The sequence below is a fragment of the Vitis riparia genome, chromosome 18 (assembly GCF_004353265.1).
Source record: "Vitis riparia cultivar Riparia Gloire de Montpellier isolate 1030 chromosome 18, EGFV_Vit.rip_1.0, whole genome shotgun sequence".
Taxonomy (NCBI): Eukaryota; Viridiplantae; Streptophyta; class Magnoliopsida; order Vitales; family Vitaceae; genus Vitis; species Vitis riparia.
Genome location: NC_048448.1, coordinates 30,826,904 through 30,854,061, shown reverse-complemented (window position 1 = coordinate 30,854,061; position 27,158 = coordinate 30,826,904). Strand labels below are relative to the sequence as shown.

The 27,158-nt window shown below is 37.7% G+C and overlaps 1 pseudogene; it reads left to right on the top strand.

The window, feature by feature from the left end:
• LOC117907308 overlaps window positions 1-21,177 on the top strand; it is a 33,323-nt pseudogene extending 12,146 nt beyond the window's left edge.
• The last annotated feature ends 5,981 nt before the right edge of the window (window positions 21,178-27,158 follow it).

Sequence of the window (27,158 nt, the reverse complement as noted above, 5' to 3'; positions counted from 1 at the left end):
TTTTGTGGGTAAAAAAATGAAAAGGGCATGATGAGCAACTCCCTTATGCATTTTTTGGACAGTTTAAAAGGAAAGGAACAAAAGATCGTTTGCAATTGATGAGCAATCTTACCAAAGGCTGAAACACACTTTTCTTTGTAATACTTCCTGATACTTTGTGGCACTTTGTTGGGGTTTTCTTTTCTTTTTTTTCATATTACTCTCTTGCTTAACCTATCAAAAAAAAAAAAAAAAAGACATTTTATTTGTCAATATGATGTATTAATGTTATATCTTGGTCTAGTTTGTGCTTCTTAATATGATTGTTTGTTGAATCATCTATCCTTTTTTGGTTCTGTTACATGGTTTCTTGTATGTTTCAAGTCAGTGATGTGTAAATAGCCTGCATTTACTGTATGCAATCAAAGCATCCGAGTGTAGATGCTCTCCCTTTCTCTCTCTAAGTCCTTCATATTTACAAGATGGAATTGACTATGGAAAACTTGAACTTTTGTCTCTTTATTGATTTTCCGGAAATTATATTATGGTTATAACTTTTAGGAAATTGACTGAGGAACAGTGGAGTTTGGATTCTCATACAATATTTCCCTTTTCTCCAGATAGATTGGTTGAGTGCACCGCACTAAAGAGGGCCATTGAAATTGTTTATGCTGCAACCTTGCCCAAAGCATCAAAGCCGTTCATATATATGTCAATTGTATTGCCATCTGAACATGTTGATGTAAATATACACCCCACCAAGCGAGAGGTAGGGATATTTTTATAATTTTTTTCTGAATTTGACTATTGTTTACACAGATATGTGGACCTCATATTTATGTGTACCAATTTAAACTATTTGAGTGAATGTTCAAAAGTTTTGTGAGGTTTAAATATTTGAAAGGTATGAATTTCACCTATGCATTGCCTGGACCATGTGATACCAAGGGAGATCCATTGCCTAGGTGTTTCTTAGGTGCTGATGTACCTTGTAATGGAACACCAGGGGTTCCTATCTGATTGTTGAAATGGAAACAACTTATGAGCTGTTCTGTCTTCTTAGTTGTTTCTTCTGTACTGAAACTGTACCTTTTTGGCTGCTTTAGAATTCCGTATATCTATTTGCAGGTAAGCCTCTTAATCAGGAGCCATTATTGAGAAGATACGTCTGCATTTGAATCAAAATTGAGAAACTCTAATGAGGAAAGGACATTTCAGGAACAGGTATGTGGCAAACTGAGCATATAAGCTCAGAACTTGATGTTTTTCGGTGCTCTAAGAGAACTATCAGCCCTTTCAAGTTATTGAATCAAGTTTGGTTCTTGCCTCCTATATTATTGTTTAAACTACACAGAAAAGAATAGAAGGTAGGAAAAAGATTTCAATGCATGTTTTTTTTGTTATTTTTTTTTTATGAATAAAGTGAGAGTATATTAATAAAAAGAGGCACTTCAAAGAAGCACCCCACCGTATACAGGAAGTATACAAAGAAAAACCTTTACCCATGGCCTAACCAATCAACAAATCTACAACGGAATTGGGGCCAGAAACAAAAAAACCCCTAGACCACGCCCACAGATTACAAAGTAAAACCGATTTACACCCCTAAATCGAATGCTCTACATTATCAAAAGCCTACTGTTTCTTTCCTTCCAAACAGTCCAAAAAAGGCACAAGGGTGCTGCACGCCACACTTTCTCCTTTCCTTTCCCACACAAGGGCCTAACCACCCCAATAACGCTCTCTTGTTGAAGGAGGGGAGCACCCACGAAACTCCAAAGAGAGAGAAAGTAAGCTCCATAAAATTCTGGCATCCCACAATGCAAGAGGATGTGATCATAGATTCTTCCTCTACCAAACACAAAAGCATCTATTAGCCAAGGAGAACCCTCTTTTCTGAAGACGATCCAATGTTACGGACTTTTTCCATATGGCCTCCCAAGCAAAAAAACTTACCCTTGGAGGCACCCAAGAATTCCAAATGATGTTTGCAGGAAATTCTACACTTCTTTCCGGATCCAATCCTTGTAAAGAGACTTAACTGAGAATCTTCCGTCCTTTGCCTTAGTCCAAATTACTTCATCTTCCACATCACTGAAAACCCTCCTCCTTTGCAACTCAAGAGAAGACGTTCCACCTCGATCACCTCCCATCATTAATTCTCCTAGAGAACCTAGGAGCCACACCCCCCCTCCAGAATGACTCCATACAATCCGCTACCCAAGCCTCCTTATCCAAGGATATAGCATATAGAGAAGGAAAAAGAGAACACAACTTATCATCTCCACACCACTTTTCCTCCCAGAATCTAATCCTCCTACCATTTCCCACAGAATACACCAAATTGTTACCTACCGCTTCCCACCCTCTCCTAATCGCTTTCCACACCCAACCCCATAACTTCCTCTCACAACACAAGACCTCCAACCCCCCTCTCTTCCCCGTACTTTGCACTTATGACTTGCCTCCATAAAGCTTCCCCTTCCACCGCAAAACGCCAATTCCACTTACATAGGAGAGCCTTATTAGCAACGCCAAGCTTCTCATACCCAAACCGCCCTTTCGTTTATCTGAGCAAATAATAGACCATTCCACTAAATGAGGCTTCCTTTCCAATGCCCCACCACCCCAAAGAAAATCCCTTTGGATTCGCTCCAATCTCGAACTCACGCTTCTGGCATTTGAACCAGGGACATACAATATATAGGCATGCTGGACAGAGTGCTCCTGATCAGGTCATTCTGCCCCCTTGGAGATATACTGCCTTTCCAGATAGAAAGCCTCTTCCTCACCTTTCCTCAACTCCGTCCAAGTAGCCACCTCCTTGAAGCGAGCCCCCAAAGGAAGACCCAAATAGGTCGAAGGAAGCTTGCTGACCTTGCATCCAAACTCAAGGGCCACCTCCTCTACATTCTCCACTCTTCCCACCGCGATGATCTCACTTTTGTCTAAATTCACCTTCAACCCTGACATTGCTTCAACCACATAAGTAGCCAACTTAAATAGGACACTTGATCAGTGGAAGGCTCACAAAAAACTAAGGTGTCATCCGCAAACAACAAGTGAGTGATCTCCACTCCTCCCCCTCCTCTACCACTGAGTTTCCACCCCGACAAAAACCCCCCCTCCTTTGCCCTCTTCAACAAGCAACTAAGAGCCTCCATGACAAGCACGAACAAGTAGGGGGAAAGGGGATCCCCTGTCTCAAACCCCTAGAACTTTTGAAAAAACCTGAGGAAGTTCCATTAATCAGGACAGAGAAACTGACAGTCCCAATACACCACTGAATCCAGCTGATCCACTTAGCTCCAAATCCCATCCTTTCCATCAACCAAAAGAGAAAACTCCAATTCACATGGTCGTATGCTTTTTCAATATCTAGCTTGCAAAGGATGCCCCCTCCCCCACTTTTCTGCATTGAATGTATTGCCTCATTCGCAATCAACGAGGCATCCAAGATCTGCCTTCCCTCCACAAAAGCATTTTGGAACTTGGACACTAACTTACCCATCACCTTTTTAAGCCTATTAGCTAACACCTTTGCTAACAACTTATAAAGACTTCCCACCAAGCTTATAGGCCTAAAGTCCTTGAGGTCTTCGGCTCCTCCTTTCTTAGGAATTAAGACCAGAAAAGATGCATTTATGCTCTTGACGAACTTTCCTTGAACATGAAATTCCCTGAAAAACCCCATCACTTCCTCCAAAAAGCTCCAACTGAATTGCCAAAACGCCATTGTGAAACCATCAGGACCAGGGGCTTTATCCCCATGGAGGTCCGATAGAGCACCAAAACCTCTTCCTCAGAAAAGGAGCTTCTAACATAGTTGCAGTTTCCCCTTCCAAGACCCCAACCTGCAGCCCATTGCACCTAGGCCTCCACTCAGCTGTTTCTGACAATAGAGAGTGGAAAGCCTGAACCACACCCTCCTTAATGTCATTCTCTTCAGAAACCCACGTCCCATTTATCTTGATCTTCACCATGGAATTGACCCTCTTGTGAGCATTGGCCATTTTATGAAAGTATCCAGTGTTTTTGTCTCCCTCCCTCAGCCATAGCTCTCTTGACTTTTGCCTCCAAGCTGTCTCTTCCATTAACACCCACTTTTCATATTCCTCCAAAGCCTGCTTTCTGGAATTTTGCTCTTCAGTATTCAACACCTATCCCCTTCTATTGAATCCCAAAACATCATCTGCTTCAAGGCTGATTCTTTTCTAGCATTCACGTTCCCAAATACTTCTCTATTCCACACCTTCAAACAGGCCTTAAGCGCTTTCAGCTTTTCAGACAGCGTGAAACTAAAGGAACCTCTGAATCTGAATCCCACCCACCAATTCCTGAGTAACTCCTTAAAACCTTCTTCCTTCAGCCACATATTCTCAACCTAAATGGGGAAGGCCCCTTCTCCTTCCTCCACAGTCCAGCAGAATTGGGCAGTGGTCAGAGACAATTCTAGGTAAAAGACTTTGAATTGCCCCACTGAAATGACATTCCCAATCCTCTGAAACTAAAAATCTGTCCAGCCTTGACTGAGACTGATTGTTCAATCCACCCTCCACGTGAAAAACCCCCTTGCAGAGGGAAATCCCTTAATTCCAAATCGTCAATGATCTCCGAAAATCTTCTCATTGCAGACGACAGTCTTGATATCCTGTTTCTTTCTCCAAAAATCTTATAACATTAAAATCACCCCCAAAACACCACGGGTCCTGCCACAATCCCCTGATTGTCCCCAATTCCTCCCAGAAATCCTCCCTCAACCTCCCAATAGCAGGGCCATACACCCCTGTAAAAACCCAACAAAAACCATCCTCCACATTTTAAATCGGCAAGAAACCGAAAAATTCCCAATTTCCATTTCCAGCAGCTCTAGAACTCTAGTATCCCAAAAAACTAACACACCCCCTGCCATACCCCGAGAATCAAGAGCTCCCCACTCCAATGATCTTCCCACCCCCAAGGACCGAACCAGACTAGACGACATTCTTTGGATTTTGGTCTCCTGCAAACAAACCAAATCCGCTTTCTGAGTCTTGATTAGAGATTTGATGAGCCTTCGTTTATCTCTATCATTTGCCCCTCTCACGTTCCAGGAGATAATTTTTAACTTCATTTACCCTCAGAGACTGACCCCCCACTTTCTCTAAATAGAGCTCTTCCATGCCCGGAACTTTTAAAATTAATGGAGCACTCCAACCTTTTAAGTTCCCTTACAGACTTTGAGGTTTCAACCTTGACCCTTTTAGCCCCATTCCTCTGATTCTTCTGGTCTTTCCTCATGATCCATTTCTTGAGCATATTTAAAATTTCCTCTTCACATCCCATGGTTGGCATGCCCAGAAATTCACTAAACTGAGCAAGACAAGAGGATTTCCATTCCTCAACTGACTCCGTTCCACCCACAGTCTGCCTCAAAGAGTTTCTTTCATCAAAACTCGTCTCTCCGACCAAAACCATGGCCATTTCCTCCCCGGAACAGCCTGCCTCATCCCTTCCGTTAGCCACTACCATGTTCAGGGGGCTAATGTCCCCCTCCACACCACCCATTTCCGTCACCGATCCACAGCCGCGTCTTCGAGCCCCATTCGCCGCCCTTTTCCGACAAGAAAGAGAAGAGGAAGAGAAGGCCCGCACCCCCCTAAGCCCTTTCGCCGCTCTTTTCCGACAAGAAATAGAAGAAGAAGAGAATGCCCGCACCCCCCGAGACACCAAAGGAGAGGGAAAAGAGGAGTACCTTGACGCTTCAGCCTGGAGAACCTCGTCGGCGCCTGAGTTCCAAGCATCCGGCGGCTCGAACCATTCCAGCGGGACAATCGCTGCTGCGCGATCGTCCCCCGCGAAGTGCCCTAGCGGGTTCTCCACCCCCACGCTGCCCCCCTGACTTAAAAGAGAAGGGCCCCTGAAATGGGCCCGGCCCAAACCTCCTTTTTTTACTTCAAACACAGGCCCATCTCCCTTTTGTCCTGTTGCCTCTCAATTGGGCTTTCCCCCACCGGCCCGCATGCCCCCTTAGAGTCCCCTGTCATCTCCAAACAGGCCCTCCTGCCACCGCCTCCAAAACGACCCCTCCTGCAACTCCCTTTTGGAGTTGGCTGTCCACTCTTTCACCGAAACAGCCATTCTTCCCTCCAGAGCTTGACACGTCTTCTCTACCAGTCTGCTCCTGGCCAAGGTCTTTCTCCACTCCCTTGCTCGCGCGTGGATCACCACCACCGTCACCTCTAACCTTCGACTCAGGCGACCCTTCACTGAAACTTCTCGGAACAACCACTGAAAATTTCGGGAGAACTTCCCACCACAGCTGGATTGAGTAGCTCATAGACCCGATCACTAGCTGCAAAGAGCCAGGAAGTCTTCTCCCGCTCGATCTCACGAGGATCCTAGCCCACTGCATTTGAACCGGATTCTCCGACCCTTCGTCCACCTCTACGAATCCCCCACAGCAGTCCCCGATTTTAATGAGGACTTCACGGCTCCACAAATGCAAAGGGAGACCCAATACTCTCACCCACAACTCCTTGTAAGTCTCCTCCTGTACCATGCACCCAGTCTCATGATGCCATCTATCCAAACTGATGAGTCTCTCCCTGAATCTTCTATCTCCACTCATCAACACCCTTTCTGCCTCCAAGACATCCTCAAACTCAAAGAGAATTAAAGACCCCCCAAAAACATGCACCTGCATGCCACTTCTCAACTGCCAAGTGCTCCTTGCCCACAACTCCAACACCTGAACCTCTGAAACTAAAAAAGGTCCCTCCTCCATCTTCCTAACCAAACACCTCCTAAGCTTTTCTTCTCGGCCTTGCACAGCTCCTTCTCCAATCTGCAACCAAATAGTCTCCTCCTCCAAACATTCATTATTTTTTACTACATTATTTGAAAATAGTAAGATATGTGAGAAAAAAAAATTGTTTTACATTAATTAACTTATTTTATAGAGTTTATAAAATCTTCTAAACTGGATTAAACCATGAAAAAAACTCTAATCTATATCGTAACTTATTAGGAATCTTATTCCTTTCCTAAAACTATTAAATCATCTAAAATAAAATCATTAAAAGGAAATATTTAGACTAGAAAATTAACTTCATAGAAGTATTTTGCAATAAGAGTTTCTTATAAAGAAATTTTCTAGATTATAAGGACTCAACTGGAAAATTTAGGAAAAAAAAAAAAAGGCTTTTGTTTTTTGAGAAAATAGAAAGTTTAGAAACTTCTTTTAAGGACAAATTTCAGAAAAAAAAAAAAAAATTCAAAATTGTAAATGCAACTATTATAACAACTGCTAACTGACTTTAGAGAGCCTAGAAACTGTAAAATTACCTAAATAAGCTTGATAGAGTATTTAGGAATTTTTTATTTCCTTTCATTCCTTTCTTGAGGAGATCTTGGAAATTCATCCTCATCAATTTGAGATTAATTTAATACAAAAGTGAAAAGAGAAATATATGATAGGATGATCACTTCTGTAGTGTTGGTACTCATCAACATGATGTGTATGGAACCATTTTTTCTTGACTAGTTTCTTTTAAATCACAAGTGCGACAAGAGATGAAGTAGCATGATCAACCATCATAATGGTGAGTGAGGACGATTTAGGTTGGCATATTGTCCGCACACATGTAAAAGTGATGAAATTTTAGAGGTGGAGAAAGGGGAATTAAGGAGGATGAGAAGAAAAGAGGGGGAATTTACTAAATAAGATTTTAGTTTGTTCTAAATTTGGAGAATGGAAAGTTTTACTTTCTTTAGGTCTTAGGTTGATCAGGAAAGTTGGATATCTTCCATGAAACCTTTTTTAGTCTTTTCTTGGGTTCTTAATTGATAAGCCTGATCATTGATGGTGTTTATTGTACTGTTGCCCTACTTGTGTTACTATTGTGACCACAATTTTCTAGGTCTTGAGTTCTGGGTGTGATGTTTAACCTTATGGAGAGAATCTTTATGACAACTATAAGAGCAATGGCACTATGTTGAGATGTAATGTGGTGGATTGATCCCTTGAGGTTATAAGCTCCTGGAGTTTTATTTTCTGGGACAGATGTTCATTGTTTTGTCTTGGTCCATTTTGCTAGTGTGCACATAGCCTTCAACTAGCTCATTCAAGGGGTGATTACTCATTGTTTTGTGCTCTTTTATTATGTTAAATCAGTTGCACATAAGATATTTGGCAAATGCTTGATGTTATTCAGCATTCCAGGACATTGTGGTTTAGAATTCTTGGATTTAATGAAGTAGTTTTGGTGGCTTCCCATCTCCTGGGAGTCTGAGCATTCAAATTACTAATACTTGGGAGAGGGGTTGCCATCTACGTGGGCATTTGTTGATGCAAGAGGCTGACTGGACTAAATTTAATTAGGGGAAAAAATTGAGGTTGGTCTTTCTAACTTTGCCTATTATTAGTGGGATGCTAAACATTTGATAATGATATTTTAGGTGGTTCACTCTAGGCTAGGTAAGCATGAGGTTCCATTCCATGAGAACAGCTATGGAAATACAGGATGCTCTGCCTAGAAGTAGATGGATTGGGGGAGTGTTCAATGTGGAATAAAGTGGAGTGACAATTGAATTCTGGATTTCTCAGGGGAACACTGATTGTGGTAGAATTTTCATTTAAACTTTGAGGTCATCCAAAAGCTACTGTCACCATTGGGCCTTGGAGAGGTTCCTTTAAAATATATGATTTTTTTTTGATAAGTATTCCTTTAAAATATATGATAAATCAATTTATTTATATATATACTTGCAGTTTGCTGTGACTTGTGAAACACAGAAATACCGGTTCTTCAGATCTTCCCTGTCTTTGTTCCCACTTTTTGTAGGGAAGCAGTTCTACTGACCATTGCCCCTCTCAATTCTCTTGTCAGTTCCAATTACAACCTTTGTGTTCGCAATCTAATCACTATTGCTTCAGCTATCTGCACATCAGATGGATCTTGCCTGCTGACTTGTGCTTTTTGCTTGGGCTTTGTTTGGTTGCATGCATGAGATAGACGATGGAACCCTCTTCATCTGGTCCTAAGGATACACGCAAGGATTCCGATTGTAGCCCCAAACTATCTGGTATGGGAGTGTCTTATTTTGATTGTGTCACTTGCCCCTTGGTTGGCCTCATATCATTTGCAGATTAAGTATGGTACATTTGTTCTCTATTTTGGAATGTCTTCTTTTAAATGGTTTCCTGTTTTTCCTGGTCTGTTATAGGTTCAAGGTCACAAAAAGTCCCTGTGCATAAAATAGTTAGGACTGATTCACAGGATCCTGCTGGAAGGCTGCATGCTTACTTGCAAGTTAAGCCTCAGAGTCATCTTGGAAAAGAATCTGATTTAACTGTTGTGAGGTAGAATCCATATTTAGTGGCAGTGCAACCATCTTCATTTTACTTTTATTACTCAAACCAAAGCGCTTGCATATTCTATTTCATACTGATGTGAAAAATGCACTTGCTTTGTTAATCAACAAGCTTGTTTGAACAATGCAATTCATCTTTTAATTCATGGACGCTGATTGGTGCTATAACAAAAACATGTTTTATGATTGATATAATATATTATAAAATTGGTCTTTTTTTTTTTTTTTTAATCAAATGCTAACCCACTTTTCTTATCTGTTAGTTTCTTTTCTATAATTTCTAACCTTTCTCCAATGACATGGTATTAGCAATTTAGTGATCTAGTCCAAAGTTACATGATGTTACATTTTGTGCTCTTTACCATTGACCTTTCTTTTCCCAAAGCCTAAATTGCTACTATTTAATGGATCTGGAGCTAGTCAAAGAATTGCACTGTGCATAAATACTGACTGGTGGCGATTTTTCATATTTGTTCTGTGAAGTATTGGGTTCAATCTGATTGAGATTACTGCTTGTCTGGGCAGTAAAATAAAATGTTATCCATTTGTGTGCTTTTACTATCTATACTTGTGGGCTTTTTTCTCAATTTCTTTTTCTGAAAATCACTGGTTAGGCAATTAAGGCTGTTTGCACAGCAGTTGGGAGTTGTTGGTGCTTTGGATACCAGATTAAGTGATTATAATGTAATCACTTGTGTAATTATTTGAAGAATTTAGGTAGATCACACTAACTACCTGAGTTTTCTAACTATAATAGGAAGCTCCGTTGATGTTTTTGTCCTCCCATGTCTTGGAAAAATTAAATTTTAGGAATAACAAAAACTTTTTATTCTTATGACCAAATCACAGGGTTTTTCTGTTGGAATTCAAACACTAAGGAATAATCATCAATATGTCTGTGCTTTCCTTTCTTTTCCTCAAGAACAACTGCCCAAACTTCAGTGAAACAGCTTCTCACACCTTGAAAATCTGATTTCCTGTTTACTTTTCTTGCAATGATGATAAGGGCATGAAGATTCAAGACCTTTCTTGACTGAAACAAAGATTGCTGCAAGTCAGACCTTCAAAATATAAGATCCCCTTCTCTTCTCTCACAATGATGGCAATGGCAATGAGATCCGGGATCTCCCTATCCTCCAAATGGTGTTTGTTGCAAGTCACACTGTCAATATCTGAGATTACCTTTTCTTCTTTCACAATTATGACAATAACTATATTTAATATTTCCTTCCTCTCAAAAAAATGATTTCTTCAAGCCTCATTCTCAAAATTTGAGAATCCTTCCCCTTATTTTCATACTGAATCATGACTATACTGATGAGGATAGATTTATTGCCTGGACTCAGAGAATGATTGTGTCAACTCTCTGCTTTTCATTTCCCTCGTTGAATAATGTTTGCTATTTTCTGTCAAAAGCCGATTGCCAAATACAATAATGTCAATGAAAATTAGTTAGGCCAATAATGGCAGGTGAGGAGGGTCAGGGTATAAGCTCTGAATGATGATTTATTCCTTTTGTATTTAGGTTGCATGGGGCTGCTGGATGGGTCCCTAAGTCTGGTTGCCAAGCTTTCTAGAAGAAAATGATTTCCTTGAATTGGTGGTTTCCTGCTGTAAGATATTTCAGAAAAGAAGCTTGATCTCAAAAAATGAGGATTAGATTAATAGGCTCCCAGTTCATATTTAGAGGATTGGTTTAAGGGGGTACAAAATATGTGGGGGGTTTATTGCAGTGGATGAAAACACCACAACACAGAACATCTGTCATAGGCAAGAGTGTTGGTGAAGTTTGATGGTTGTTCTGTACTGGGATTCATTGGTATCATGGTCAGGCAGGTGCAATCCTCCAGTTGCTTTGTGGTGGGAAACAGTGCCTTGAATGGGTTTGCTCCTCCTCTTCCCTTAAACTACTTAGGAAGCAGTTGTTTTTAGTCTTTGGTTAGGGGGGCTAGAGGTTGAAGATGACAGGTATGGAGGTATGCACTGGGAAGGAGAGTGAGGAGGGCTGGTTGGGGATATGTGGTCGTCATCCATTAAAGGGGTATGGTTGCCTGTTGCAGTAGAGCCTACCAACTGAGAATTCTTCTTTTAATTTGAAAAAGGAGAGTGTGGGATTTAGTGGTTCTAGGCCTATGGTGGGGTGACCTAGCCCACAAGAAAGGTAGAGGTTCAAACTGGTCTTTCCTTGGACATGAATTTAAAGGATTGGTTTTAGAGATTGGTGACTTTCAGCCCAAGGTGGTGTGGCATGTCCTTGTAACATTGAGGTGGCTTTGCTCCAAGTGCAGGGGTGGCAGGTTCTTGCCTAGGATCTAATTTGGGCCTGAGTAGTGAGATTTGGGTTAAGCACCCTAGATAAAGGGTCAAGAGTGTGGGTTGCAAGTCTACTGGTTCCTTCCTCTTTTGCTTGGGAAGACCATTTTCAAATGTGGTTCTTAGTTTGTCAGCTAGATGAATTTTTTATTACTCCAGTGGGGAAGGGGAGGGGTGGGGGAGAGAAGGGAGCTACTTCTATTTTGGCTAGTAAATTGAGGGCTATAAAAGAGTATCTTTAGAAAGTGTAGAGAATTGTTTGGAGTTATCTTTCTGTAGTGGATGATTTGGATCTGTTGAATATAATGTATTTATAGTGTACAATCTTTCTTTCCTTTCTTAATATAGGTCACATATATGGTAGTTAGTTCAACCTAACCTTGTATATATATTTCTCTATTGTACGAAGTTAATCATATGAATGAGAATTAAGGTTTTCTCTCTCTCTCTCTTTCAACATGGTATCAAAGCTAAGGGAGAAAACTTTATTCTTTCTGGTTTACCCGTGTAATTAATTCCGGGAATCCGTCCAGTGACCGTGTTTCATTCCGGTCACCTTTCCCATCTCCCAAAGCTTTTCGGTCAGCCATATCGTGGTCAGAAAACCCTCATCGCCGTCAACATTTTTCCGGCGACTTTTTTCAGGCGATATTTTCCGACATTGACCAGAGCGCAAAGAGGAGATCCACAACTTTTCTCAAAGCACCGGAGCCAAAATCCGATCCACGCACCTCCCACGTGCCGTTTTTCTCCGGCGGCCTGAATCCCACGTGCTGGCGCGTGAGGGCGCGTGGCCCACTTTCTAGTGCCGAGCTTCTACCAGTAGGCTAGTCCAATGCCATCTTGCACTTCTACGCCTTCGTCAGTCCTCTCCGAACCCTGCTTCTCCATTTTTTTGGCATTTCAGCCTCCAACGGCAGCTCTCCGACCCCCGACGGCAGCTTCCTTCCTTGGCCGAGACCTGTGTGTGCCTTGGGAAGACCTCTTCTTCATCTCCAGTCACTTTTCTCCTTTGTTTGGGTCCCGACATATCAGGTTCTTCTTCCACAGCTGTGATCCGTCCTCCCTTTAGGGCTCTCTTCGATCCAAACCTGATTCAATCTCAGGTGAAGTGGATATGGCGACTAAAAATCCTATTTTTACATCCGTCATCTCTGGATCTCCTACTATCACATCGGAAAAATTGATTGGTAGTGAGAATTATCTCTCCTGGTCAACGTCCGTGGAACTCTGGTTTATGGGACATGATTATGAGGATCATCTTGTTACACCTGAGGATGCTATACCCGATGTTGACAAAGTGCAATGGAAGAAAATCGATGCACAATTATGTAGCGTATTATGGCAATTTGTTGATCCCAAAATTTTACATCATCTTCGTGCCTACAAAACTTGCTTTAAATTTTGGACTCAGGCTAAAGGATTATACACGAATGATATTCAACAAGAAGTTAATCATATGAATGAGAATTAAGGTTTTCTCTCTCTCTCTTTCAACAAGATCAAATTAAACAACCAAATTTGAAGGAAGGAGATGGGGCTTTAGTTGAAGAGGAGCTGGTTTTGAGAAATCTAGCTTTGGAGAAATTCAGGTGAGTAGCAGATTTTGAGGAAATGAGTTGGCAGCAAAGACCTTGAGCATTCTACCTTACAAGAAGTGCATTGTTGGATTAAGTTCTGTACCCCTGTGGTCAAGTCCTCACTGTTAGTGAATGGACAAAGCTGTAGAGGTCTCCAGTAGGGAAATTGCTTTCTCCTTATCCTTTCTTCTAGCGGTTGAATCTGAGTGCTACTGTTAACTAGGGCTATGGAAAGAGGTTATATTCCAAGTCTTTAAGATTGGGAGAAGGGAGGGCTTAGCTATTCAGATTTTCAACTTGTTTGCTGATGACACATCCTTTGGTGCAAGTGATGCTCAGTTGTCATTCCTTAGTTACATGCTCCTGTCTTTTGAAGCTATCTCCAGATTAAAAGTGATCTTGTATGCTAGTGAGATTATACCTGTGAGCAAGTATTTGTTGTATTGGAGAGATGATCTGTGTGTTGTGTTTTTCTGGACTTGATCTTATTCTTGGTATTTCTTCATTCTTGTAACATTTGGATGTTGGGTTAGTTCACCCCCGTTATTTCTTTTGGGAAATTTTCTATTTAGTTGTGAATTTGTTTAATTGAGCTTGAGGCTCCCTGATATTTTTTTTGTCCATTCTTGATTTGTATGTGCACATTTTTTTGTTGCTCTCTATTCTTACACAAAAACTCATGGTGCAGGTCTTCTGTTAGACAAAGAAGGAACCCAAAGGAAACTGCTGATCTTACTAGCATTCAGGAGCTTGTTTCAGAGATTGAAGGAAATTCTCATTCTGGTAAATGGTTTTTTTTTTTTCCATAAAACTTCTTGATAGTGAAACCAATTCTTAGAGTTATATAAATGTGTCAAATGCTTCTAATGACATATTCTTGTGTAGGTCTGCAGGACATTATAAAATACTGCACATATATTGGAATGGCAGATGATGTTTTTGCATTGCTTCAGCATAATACTCACCTATATCTTGTAAATGTGGTAAACTTGAGGTAATAGTTCTATTAAAACTTTGCAATTAATGTTCTGAGCGCCTTTTAATATTTCTTTAGTTGGCTTGCTTTTGATTTACTTGTTTCTGATAGTGTCTGTGTTTCTGCATGTATTTCCCTCTCTCTCTCTCTCTCTCTCTCTCATAATGGGATACTTCTTTGTAAAACTGACCCATTGAAATTACTAATTCCTGAGGATTAGCTTCTCCCTTCAATAAGTCACAATGGGATTCTTTTCTGCAAAATATTTTACACTAGTAATTCTAAAAAATTAACTAAAGTCAATCTTTCTTTCTTTGTTAACTGGTTATGGTTGATCTTGGAAGCACGGGCTGGTTGATCTTGCAGTTTTTTCTTCCCTGAGTTAAATGATTACTTGTGTCAGCTATTTGATTTTTTCTTTTCCCATTTTTTCATGTCTTCACAGCAAAGAGCTCATGTATCAGCAAGTTCTGTGCCGGTTTGCCCATTTTAATGCTATACAAATAAGCAATCCTGTTCCCTTGAAAGAATTAATTATGCTGGCTCTGAAAGAGGAGGATTTAGATCAACAATGCGATGAGAATGATGACTTGAAAGAGAAGATTGCAGAAGTAAAATGTCTTTACTTTAGATTGGTTTATGTTTGGTGTATATTGTATCTTTCATTTTATTTTATTTTTCTATTGAGTTTACGGAACCATTTTGAATGTTCATTCTCATATTTTCATGACTCATGACAATTGAAAGTTAGTTGTGCCATGTGCTGAGAAATAATGGCTGTTTTTTACCTTTTTTTTCAAAAGAAAAAGAAAGACCTAAAATATGATTAACTGCAAAAGGTGCAAAACCAAATATAAGAGAGCCTGTCAGTTCTTTATTTTAAAGTGCCTTAACAACAATGTCGCATCTTAGCTATTGTATCTATAACATAGGTATTGTAGGATGCTAATCAAAATGCAATATTATGAATTCTTTTCACATGGATGCATGTGTGTGTGTGTAATATTGTCTCTTTTGAGATATTGACAACTATAACCTCAATATGACATTCTTTTAATACATGCTTCTCAAAAGGGTCTCTCTCATGTCCTCTTCAGCATTCAAAAATGAAAAGCTCTTCTTTCCTGATATCTATTGATTATGACACTTTTTTTTTTTTTTGAGTGTCAATATTCTTTGATCTCTTTATTATTCACACCATAAATCTTCATTTCTCTTAAACAAATGGCATTATATTAAATTAGATAAGTGTAAGATGCCTTCAAATAACTTTTTCTTTTCAACTAATATAATTGTTCTTTTTTTCCCCCAGATGAACATGGAACTACTCAAGCAAAAATCAGAAATGCTAAATGAGTATTTCAGCCTTAGCATTGATCTAGATGGGAATTTATCTAGGCTTCCTGTCGTACTTGACCAGTACACACCTGACATGGACCGCGTCCCAGAATTTATACTATGTTTGGGCAATGATGTAGGTTTTGAACTCTATTGATGATTCTTATGTTCTTTTTTTTTTTTTACCTCTCTGTATGTTTTTCACTTATCATGTTATGAACTTGTGATCCATGATCATGTTTCTACATTGAAAATCAGGTTTGTCAAACACACCAACACACTTCTTTTTAGCTTTCTCTCCTCTTGAGTTACATGAACTTTAGTTTCCTGAATGGAGAATCTGAGGAACTTCAAGATAAAATATCTGTTGATAAAAAGAAGAAACAAGTTCCACTATCACTTATCAACAGATCATGTATCATGGGAAAGGCAATATTAGCTGTAGTGAAAAAAGGTGAAAAGGAAGATGATTGGGCTGGGCTTTAGAGTGCAATGTAGGCTCTCTTTAGACCCAGTTGATGGTATAGCTGTTAAAGTGGCCAAGGTCATTGGTAGATGTGCTGAGGCCTCTCAGCATGGGGTGTCTCTCGGAAAGTGTTGTGGCAAAGGATCTGTCTTATTGGGTTGGGTGACAGTGTGTCCCTTCAAGATGGTGGGTGTCCCCCTTGGCAGATCCGGCGCACTTTGCTCCCAAGAGGGTTTTTGGCTTGAGTGTGTTTCAAAGCTTTGAATCTCCTCCGAGGTTGGGGCCTTGCTCTTCTTCTTCTCTTTGCTTAGTGGGTGGAGTTGTTATTTCGGTTGAGGTTGAGAGGTCCTCACCTCTTGGCTTTGTGGATAGTGGATTTCCCTGATACCAGATGAGCTTCTGTAGGAAGTTTGGGAAAGGAGATGCGGGAGAAGTCGTCTACGGGAGAAGGACCAAGTGAGCTTTGTTCCAGGGAGGAGTGATGTTCTTCCAAGCTAGTTGGCTTCAGTAGATTTTTGGGCATGTCAATTGATGGTTTCGAGAAGGAGATCTTAGCCCTCAAAAGGAAGTTAGATGGACGAAAAAGAAAGAAAACTGAGGAAAAGGCAAAAAATAAGGGCAAGGTTTTCAAAAAACAAAAAGAGAGCTTTGACAACTAGAAGGCTCTATAAATTACAGGGGAGTAAGAAGGAAGGAAGGTAGTTGTGGAAGGAGGAGCTGGGACTTAGTGCTGGTGGACCAATGAAAGTGAGAATCCTATCCTTGAATGTAAGGGGGGTCAACAGCAAGGAAAAATGGATTGTCATCAAGTCCTTAATTAGGACTCAAAAGGCGGACTTGGTGTGTCTTTATGAAACAAAAGTTAATAGGATATCTATGGAGCTAGTGGGGAGCTTGGGAGGAGGAAGATGTCCAGTTTTCTGGGATAATAGACTTCTGGAGTTGGTGGAAATGGAAGAGGGTGTGTTTTCAATTTGTTGTTGATTCAGATGCTGTGAGGCTGAATTGGGGGACATTAGGGGTGTGTGGGATGATCCTTGGTGTTTTGGAGGTGACTTTAATGTAGTCAGATTTACCGGGGAAAGAAGATATAGTGACAGAATAACAGCAACCATAAGACACTTTCCATATATAATTGAGCAGTTGCACTTGCGTGATATTCTGTTAACGCGGGGGGGGGGGAAGGGGGGGGGGGGGGGGGGGGGGGGGGGGGGGGGCGCTCCTTTACTTTGTGTGAAGGTGAGAATAATCGATCTCATTCGTGTCTAGACTGCTTCTTAGTGTTTGAAAAATGGGAACGTCGTTTCAACAGTCTTTTGCAAAGTGTTTTACCTAAGCCAATGTCAGACCACTCGTTAGTTCTGCTTGACAGGGAGGGATAGGAGGGGTAAATCACCTTTTAGACTTGAAAATATATAATTTAAAGTGGATGGTTTTGGAGACTTGCTAAGGAGTTGGTGGATAGGCTACAGGTTCAATGGGACTTATAGCTATATCCCTGCAGCCAAGTTGAAGGCTCTGAATGCTAATTTAAAGGTGTGGAAAGATGATGTGTTTGATAATGTTTCTATTAGAAAGGAGGTGGCCTTGAATAAGGTGGGCTTTTGGGATGCTGAAGAAAGGGTAGTAGTTCTGAATGCGGAGGAAATTGAAGCTAGAAGGGCTGGTGGGGAAGAGTTTCCAGCAGTGGGCCTTGTTGGAAGTGGCATCTTGGAGACAGAAGTTCAGAGAAATTTTGTTGAGGGAAGGGGATAGGAACACTAAATTCTTTCATAAAATGGCAATGCTCTCAGAAGAAGAAATTTTTTAGCTAGGATTAAGGTTAATGGTGTAACACAGTGCTTTTGTAGTCTTCTATCTGATCCTGGTGATTGGAGACCCAATATTAGTGGAATTTTGTTGGGATTAAGGTATAACCTGTTGACTGGGCTGTGGCAATCCAATGTATTGCCCACTAGATAGTATTGTGATATGCAACATACTAAATGCAACATAATGATTTAATCATTTTCTAGATTAGATTTTAATCTCATTTTCTGATGAAACCATGTAAAACCTCATCAATTTTACAGTGGTTGAAACCTCTAGAAAACAAGTCAAATAATGGGTATACATGTTACTAATATGCTTGTTGGTAGTCATTTAATTCCAACAAAATGGGTTGTCACTATCAGTCTTATGATGTGAGTCATTCATCACCTTTAAAATGGTGATAGCTGAATATTCTGGTTATTTGCTTTCTAAAGTCATGATAGCTGAAATTGCCATCATATGATATTTTGAAATAATGGAACTATCCTACAAATCTAAATCCTCAAAGTGAGTGGATGCCAATTCTATTATCTTCCTTTTGGTGGACGTTTATTATTTTTCTACTAATTGTTATTTTTGCTCATTGTTGCAGATTGATTGGGAGAATGAAAAAAGTTGTTTTCAAGGAATTTCATCAGCTCTTGCAAACTTTTTTGCTCTGCATCCTCCAACATTGCCCAACCCATCAGGTGATAATTTTCAGTTTTACAAGAAGAGACAATCCTCTAGGAATCCTCAGGATGAGGGAAATTCCTCCAATAGTTTAGGTATGGAAATTTACCTGCTGGAATTTTTATAACCCCCATGTCATACATTCTTCCTCATAACTTGAACAAAATTAGTTCTTCATTGCTTCTCTGTGGTATTATGTGTTTTTTGTGGGATGACTTTCTTCTATTTTGCATCTTGTCTTATTTGGTATGGAAATTTACCTGCTGGAATTTTTATAACCCCCACGATTTTATATTCAATTTCAGATGGGTTAATACCAAGCATTCATACTGATGGTTATACTTGATAGTACATGTCCAATATTCTTATTTAAGTACTGGTTGTGTTGTTGCTGTTGTTATTTCATTATTATTATTATTATAAATAACTGGTAATTCTTATTCTGTCTATTGAAAATGTTGGACAAGGGTGTTTGCTGTTCTCTCTCTTTGCTTTAGACGTTATACGATAGTCTCATGTTTTTTTTTTCCTTAAGAAAAGCATTTTGATGTGGTACAGAAAGATGGTTGTCTTATAATGTGTGGTATATGAGAGATGCATGTGTGAGGTGTGGCAAATCAAGGTCGATGCAGAAAAATGCATGAGATCTGCTGTCTTGTTGCAATCTGCTTCTTAGAAGGAATTCCAGAAATAAAATAAAACCTAAAGTAGATAACAATTGAGAAGTTACAACATGGAAAATGAGGTCTGAGGGTTTATGAGAGCCAATAAGGATTCACAATCTGATTTTCTAAAATTTGATGTCAAAACTGATTGCAATTAATCTGTTGAGTAGTCTCAAGACCTTTTAATCTCAGCGCTTAACAGCACTTTTAAGTCTGAAAATAACTAGAACCTTTATAACAGCCTGTAAAAACTGAAATAGAACAAACAGATCATGCTAGTTAGTGGTCTCTCTTGGCATTTGCATGTGCCTCTAATCATAATTTAGTTTCCTAACTTGGTAGGATCATACACTATAACCACTGTATCATTTTCTCAAAAATGAAATGGGATAAAAATTATCCTTTTCCTACATTAGGATTATTAAAACTAGGTTCCTGGTAGAGTTAAGATTATCTATCTATATATAGGCACAGTGATGCTAAATACTTTAGACATTTTGACTAATAATATTCATAATTTCTTTGAAATTTCTCTCTTCTACTTCAATTTCTTTCCCCCATATTCTTTTTCTCTCTACAATGCTACATCAAATCCCCTATCCTTAGCATGCTTTTTATTTGTTCTCAGTGGATGATGTTGTAATTGAAGAAGAAATTGATCATGAACTGCTTGCGGAGGCAGAAAATGCATGGGCCCAGCGTGAGTGGTCTATCCAGCATGTCTTATTTCCAGCTGTGAGACTCTTCTTCAAGCCACCAACTTCAATGGCTACAGATGGAACATTTGTCCAGGTACCTGTTAAAATATTCTGTTAAATATTTCTGGGATGTATTAGTGCCTAGTTATCATTAAGACACTCTAGAACTACCTCCTAGAAGTTTTAATTAGTTCCAAAAAAGCTTGTTCAGGGACAGATCTGAAAAGTTCCCTCCTTGGAGCTCGTTGCCCTACAGTCTATGTTGCTCATTATGGGTCTGGATAGTACTGATGGTTAAGAATTCCCAGAAAATAGAAATCTGCTTGTTTGACTAGCAGTTACATTATAACTATGTTTAGCTCTCTGAAGGTCTGAGAGAAGGAAGATAGACAAGAATAATAGAAGGGAAAGTAAAAATTGTAATTTTTTTCTCTTATTTGTCTGTACATAGAAAAGTTGAGAATGTAAATCAAGTAAAAATTGTCAAATGTGTTTTTGAGTGTTTTCTGTTTTCAAAAACAGAAAACAGTTTTTGGAAATAGCAACCAAACAGGCTCTAAATTTTTTTAGGGTACTTTCCTCACCTTTTTTGTTGAAGGAAATTGAGGAGAAAAATCTTTTAGCATTTTGCTCCTCTTTTCCATAGTAATTTTTTTGCTTACCTTTGTCCATGATATCCAAACATGGGAAGACCATTTCCCTTAACAGTTTTTTTCCTTAGATTTCTCCAGAAAACAAACATAAACTATATCTTTCTACTATATTATTGTTTAAGTGCATGAAGAAATCTATATTGACTCGTCTTGTTTAGAAACATGTTTGGTCCACAGCAGCATTTTCTGTAAAAGATACATGGTTTCTTATATGGTTTGATTTTCCTTCCTTTTTCTTTTGAGTTACATTATCATATCCTTGCTTGTGACCATGAGACTGCTCCCCACTCTCTGTAGGTAGCTTCACTGGAGAAGCTTTACAAGATCTTTGAAAGATGTTAATTGAAACAGTTCTGATCAACCTTATTAGAGAAATCAAAGCGACTATGGACTAGTATCTTGGCACCACCTAGTTCAGCATGCAGTTTGATTTGCTTCTCTATCGACCACTTAATCGCTTTGTTAATGTGCTGAAAAAGAGGTTATAAAATGCATGATCATTCAATTCTGGGAGGTTTTGCTCATCCATCTTCTTCTCCTAGCATGTATATAGGGTGTTCTGTAAATGGGCTTTTGTTTAAAATGGAAAACCAGAAATCTCTGGGAGATTTTACCTTATTGTTTGATGGTAATTGAGCCAGGCTATTGTATTAGCGGTAGGCTTAATTCCATATGGTCATATATGGATATCATGTTAAGTTTTTTAGATTAATCCAGAACTTGTTTGTGAGACCAAGAGATTCATAGTATAGACTTGGAAAAGGCAAAGGTGATTCTAGGAAACAACTAGAATACTTAATGGGCTTGAACTCTTAAAAAAACATTATGTTAAAAAATCATTTCAAATCTTTTATCTATAAATCAAATAAATGGACACTTAGCATCAATCTCATTGGGTTTCCGGAATTTCCAATTTAAAATTTTGAGAATTGACACCAAGAACAACAATTTTGTATGAGGAATAACATTTTCGCAAAAATTGTTGGTAACCCTTTGTAAAAACATATCAATTGAGCATTTTAGACATAATTACTACTCAAAAGATGTGAAATTTATGACAATTACTATCTAAAATAGGTTCTTTTTTAGTAGTAATCAATATGTTTGGATGACGCTATTTTAAGATGATTTCACTAAAAAATTTTAATGTTCTTGTAAGATTGATTCATTTTTAGTAAAGGTTTGTTAAAATAGTTTCTAAAAAATTATATAAATATTTTTTCCCTAATTTATATTTCTTAATAATCAAAAACAATTTTGATTTTCCCATCAACCCAATCCTGAATTCTTGACATTGGAATATAAGTCCCACTTTAAGTTGAATAAATAAACAATTAAAAAAGACTTGAGTGAAAAAGAGGGAATTCTTAATATAATACAAATCACATCCTTCTAAACTTTGTGGAAAAGATATACTCTATTCCTTAGCCTTTGGATTAAATACCAATATTAGTCAACCTCAGTCCTATGTCTAAATTTCCAAGTGTTTGGTGGACGGTTGAGAAGGAAAATGACCTCCAATTAAGAGACCCTACAACCCCATTTCCCAAATGCTTGACTTAGAAAAAAGAAATAATAAAATGGGGACTAGTGTTGGAAAGGCTGTTCTCAAATATTATTTCTTAGAATTGTTTTTTAAAATAGTTATCAATAAGACCTAAATTTTTTATATTTTTCTTTTAAAAATAGAAAGGAAATTTGAGAAAGAAAAAGGGTAAAATTATTTAAAATAAAATTTAAATTAAAAATACAATCTATAAACAAATATGACCTTCTAACATAAACAAGTATATATCTACATTAATTAATATTCATCATTGGTCTTTTCATTATTTGTCACCTTCATCAAAAATAAAAACTCTGAAATATTTTAAATTATGAATTAATTTAATTTTTATAAAAGTTAACTATCAACCCACATTAATCAACACTTTTGAATGTTCCATCCATCTTTGTCTTTTCCTCACCCCTCTTTTCTTCGTTGAGAACCATTTTTCCAAGCCCTGAAAACCTTGAAGAGAGGGAAACCAAAGATGAATTAGAATTCAATGATGCAAGTTCTGGTCGGCAATTATTTTGCAGACCAGAAACCAACCCCAACTACCCATTTTCTGAGTCTTTGACACAGACCTTACATCTACTTACCACATTCAAAGGTAACGTACTGCCAATGAATTAAAGTACCCTACCTTTGTCCTGAGTTTTTGGGACAATCTTTTCATAGAAATGAAGCACTACCTGAATTAATTATTTGTCTGTCGGATATAGTCTACAATGCCTCCCATCATATTATAAATATGTAAATTATTAGTTAATAAAATAATTAAATAAATTTGCCTTAACAGTACTTAAATAATTTATAATATAAAATAAAGTTTTTTTTTTTTTTTTTGGTGGCTGTATCGTATATCAAATTTCTTAATTCTATTGATCACTTGCTAAAGACTTTTGTTAAGGGGAGCATTGAGAAGAATATTTTATTATAATCGTCAATTATTAGTTATAACGAAATCAATGGTATTTTATATTATTATTAAAAAATTTAAATATTAATTATGAAAATATATTAAATTAAACAATCATGGTACTAAAAACACTTCAAAAAGAGTTTTAGATTTTATATATATAAGTTATCAAGAATATTTAAAGGAAATTTTCAAAAGAATTAAAAAAAATAGAAAGAAAAATCATTAGAAATTTTCAATAATTTTAATCAATTTGTAGTAAAAACTTTTAAAATTATTTTAAAGAATTAAAATTTTGATATTTTTCAAACGGAAGAGGTGTGCGCTTTTTTAGATCTTATTATTATGCTACTTATCTAATTCTTTGTACTCACATTCAAAAGCCTATATTTTTCTATGTGCTTTCAAAAGTAGAGATTAAGATTTTCATAGATATCAAATCAATATTTTAAATTTTTTTCTTTTTCTAATAACTAAATATAAGATAATCAAATATAAAATCTTTAACTTAAAACTTATATTTCATATAATAAATCACTAAAACACTAGTAGCCTAATGATTAGATTTAGATGAACTCACATTATAGTCTTACTTGCAAGTAAAAATATAAGTAGTTAATAATTTAACAAATATTATTTTTATGATTTAGTTAAATCAATCATAAAAAGTAAGTATAAGAAGGAAAGGGATTGAATGAACAAGAAAAAAAAAAAGTATCAACAATATTAAATAAGATTTTTTTTTTTTTTAATTTTAGTTCAATCTTAATATACTATTAGTAATTAATGGTAATAGTAATTTTTTGGCAATAATATTATGTTACCATTATTTTTTATGTTTAAAAATTTTAAAATTAAATTTATAATTTTTAGTGGGAGCAAATTTTCTATTTTGGTTTTTATTTTCCCAAAAAACTTTTACATGTAAGGGATTTTTATTTTTTTATTTTTTTTTTTTGGGCCGGGTGGTGGAAATTGAGGGGTGCACATACCCCAAGCCTTAGTCGGGTCTGCCAATGTGTTAGAGATTTGAATCACTACCCTAAAGTGTTAGAGATTTGAATCACTATTGTGGGGAGCTTTCCTCCACATGTCCTTCTCAGACTCAATACCCTTTGGCTGACTAGGGCAAACATATAACCTGTCTGGGATCACTCCGTCTAGACTAAGATAAACTCCGTCTGACACTAGAAGTGAGAAGTTTTCTTTCTTTCATGATGCTTGATGGAATGGACAAACCAAGTCAACTGGGCATTTCAGAGGAGCAAATCAATTCAGTCAAGTCCTTAGGATTTCTGACATGTGTGGTTAATCACGCCTGATGTTTGAGCGTCGGCCTAGACGCCTAATGTTTAAGCGACAGACTAGACACCATTTACACTCAAAAGTCAATGTCAATTAATTGTTATGCATAATCCCAGACATTAGCAAGCTAAATAGACAGTCAACTACATGGTCCAAGATTTTGGCACGACAATCAGCAAATGGAACCAGTCAGCAACCCTTACTTGATGTGATTGCCCAGTCCACGCAGCAGTGACGACGTTGACTGTCCTATTAAGACTCGATTTCCACCTTAAGGGCAAACATCATTACAAGAAAGACTAGAGTGCATAATCACCGCTATAATGATGGTGTTATCAACTCTATATAAACCCCTCAAGAAGCACAAATAAGGTACACATGCCCATTCTCTCCCACAAAAAATAGTTAGAGTTATCCTTAGTGATTTATGACTTAAGCTTCAATGGGGTGTGCCCAGACCACCTGTCCGAACATCCTTCTATGTAGAGAAGAAGTCCGCCTGACTCTAGTGAAGAAGGACGAACCTGAATCCAATTAGCTCAACACCAACAACTACCCTAAATGAATAATCTGATAACACAATTATATCATAAGCATAACAATATAGTCTTAACTTTCTCAAGATGATTATTAAGGGAAATACTAATTTTTCTATGGGAAAATATCTTGTTTTAGAGTTGCTAAATTGATTGACATAATACATTGGCATGTATGTTTGGCTTTGATCCTTCATTAAAGGGGTGTTGATAGTAGTCTTTGATGCCTCTAAGCATAAGATTATTTCATCTTCAACTCTAGAGAAAGATAGAGTTAGCAAAGATCTCAAGTAATATTTCACATGTCAAAAAGCCTTTATTCTTCTTCCATCCATGATCCATACAATTTATTTATTTTTATTTTTTTTGTAACTTATAAAATGGAAAACATCGATTCATACATTTTGATATAAACCTTTCTTGAGCTACAATCTAGACAATTAATCGGCACACTTATTTGGATTAAACTTCATCCTAAATTTCATCGCTACATCAAAACTCTTTTGGAGATCTCGATAGGGTCCTCTAGTTTTAACCAATTTTTCATCGATATAAGCCTTTATTTTTCTCCAACAAATTTGAAAACATTATGGAAACCATCTTTTGATAGGTTGCACTTGCATTATATAAGTCTAGATGTTGTTACAAGAAAAAACATTTTTTTGGGCATCTAGGAATAGGAAAGTTTTCTTCTTCACATCACTTTGCATAAAGGGTTATAACTTTGTAAAGTTTATGCATAAGGGGTGTAAAAAAATCATGGCCAAAAGATTACTTCACGATTCCACGAATTGACCAACGTGTTGATTCAACAACGAAGTGTCAACGATTATCTTTTTGACATGTGTACTTTAGTCATAACCAAATCACAATGGATCTAGGTGATGTAGACAAGACAACATTCATTATATTGGGGCATATGGAGCAATAACCTTTGTAAAGGTTGTTTTAGAAACCCATCTCTTGGGTTTTTGGTCTTCAAAAAAAGAAGCTTAAGATCCCCTTTCTTGATAGTATTTCTTATTAGACTATGATCCCTCTCCTTGAAAGGTTGCTTCCTCTTTTATTCACTAGCAACAATGAACAGAGTTTTTATAAGAACATTGATCACCCTCTAAAGTTGCATACTTGTATACCTTTGTAAAGGGATCCTTTTTACTTGTTGGCTTCTTCTTATGCAAACATTTTTAGAGAACAAAATTAGCCAACAACCCTCTTTTAAAGGCTATTCTTAGAGTAGCATCATTATAACACTCCGATTGAGTTAAGACAACACCAAAGTGACACACATACTTTCTACAACTCTCTCCATCTTCTATCCTAACATTAAACAAAGTTTTGTCTTGTGATATAAAATGAATTTTGTATAGATATTAGATAAAAAAAAATGGATGGAGCCATTGGATAAGTTGTGGAACCACATAAGCATTGACCCTTGCAAGCTTGATGGAAAAGTTTTGCACAAGAGTGCATCATTGTCTTGTATGAGAATCATAAATTATTGAGAATACATCAAGTGATCCATTGGGTCACCTATCCCATCATAAACATGAAATTTTGGAAAATAAATCATGGTAAAGTGTTAGCCAGTAAGATATGAGGAGTAAATAAAGTGCCTATGAGCCCTTGAATCATTCTATTAGCATTTTGTGACAAGGTCTTTTCTTCATTAAGTCATTTCAAGAATTTAGCTCATCTAATCATAACTCTAAGGCACCTTTCTCTCGATAGGAACACATTGAACTATTCTTGACAAACTTATCTTCTTCATTTGAGGGGGGTGGATATGCTTGTTATGATCCCACAAGAAGTAGTGGTATAGGTGTGACAAAAGTCATACATAAGGGAATGTTGCCCTAATAGTTGAGCTCTTAGTTCCTTGTTGTCTTAAGTTAGCATATCATTATGCTATGTTAGGATCTTGATTCATTGATCTAATTGTTTGTGCAACTTTTCCACTCACTTTCTTAATTACTGTAAAGTGAGATCCCCTTTTCTTATGCCATCTCTTCCATAATTGAAACTAGCATTCTTGATTAATTTATAAGTTGTTTCTCCTACATATAGTGCTAAAGAATTGAGATCTAAAAAGATGATCTCTTCTTCTTTATGTTTTTATTACTTATAAATTTACATAAGAATAATTACATAGAGCATGGAATCAATTATGGTCCTACTAAATGTGACACAAAGGCCATGTGTCCCATGTCCTAAAACAAGCAAAGATAAGCTTGGACCTACTACTACACATTTTTCTCTACTTTGCTTTTGATCTTCATGATCATCCACAGGCCAAGGACTTGACCAAGTTGTTGGATGGAGTAATATGCCAAGTTTGCTCTGCAA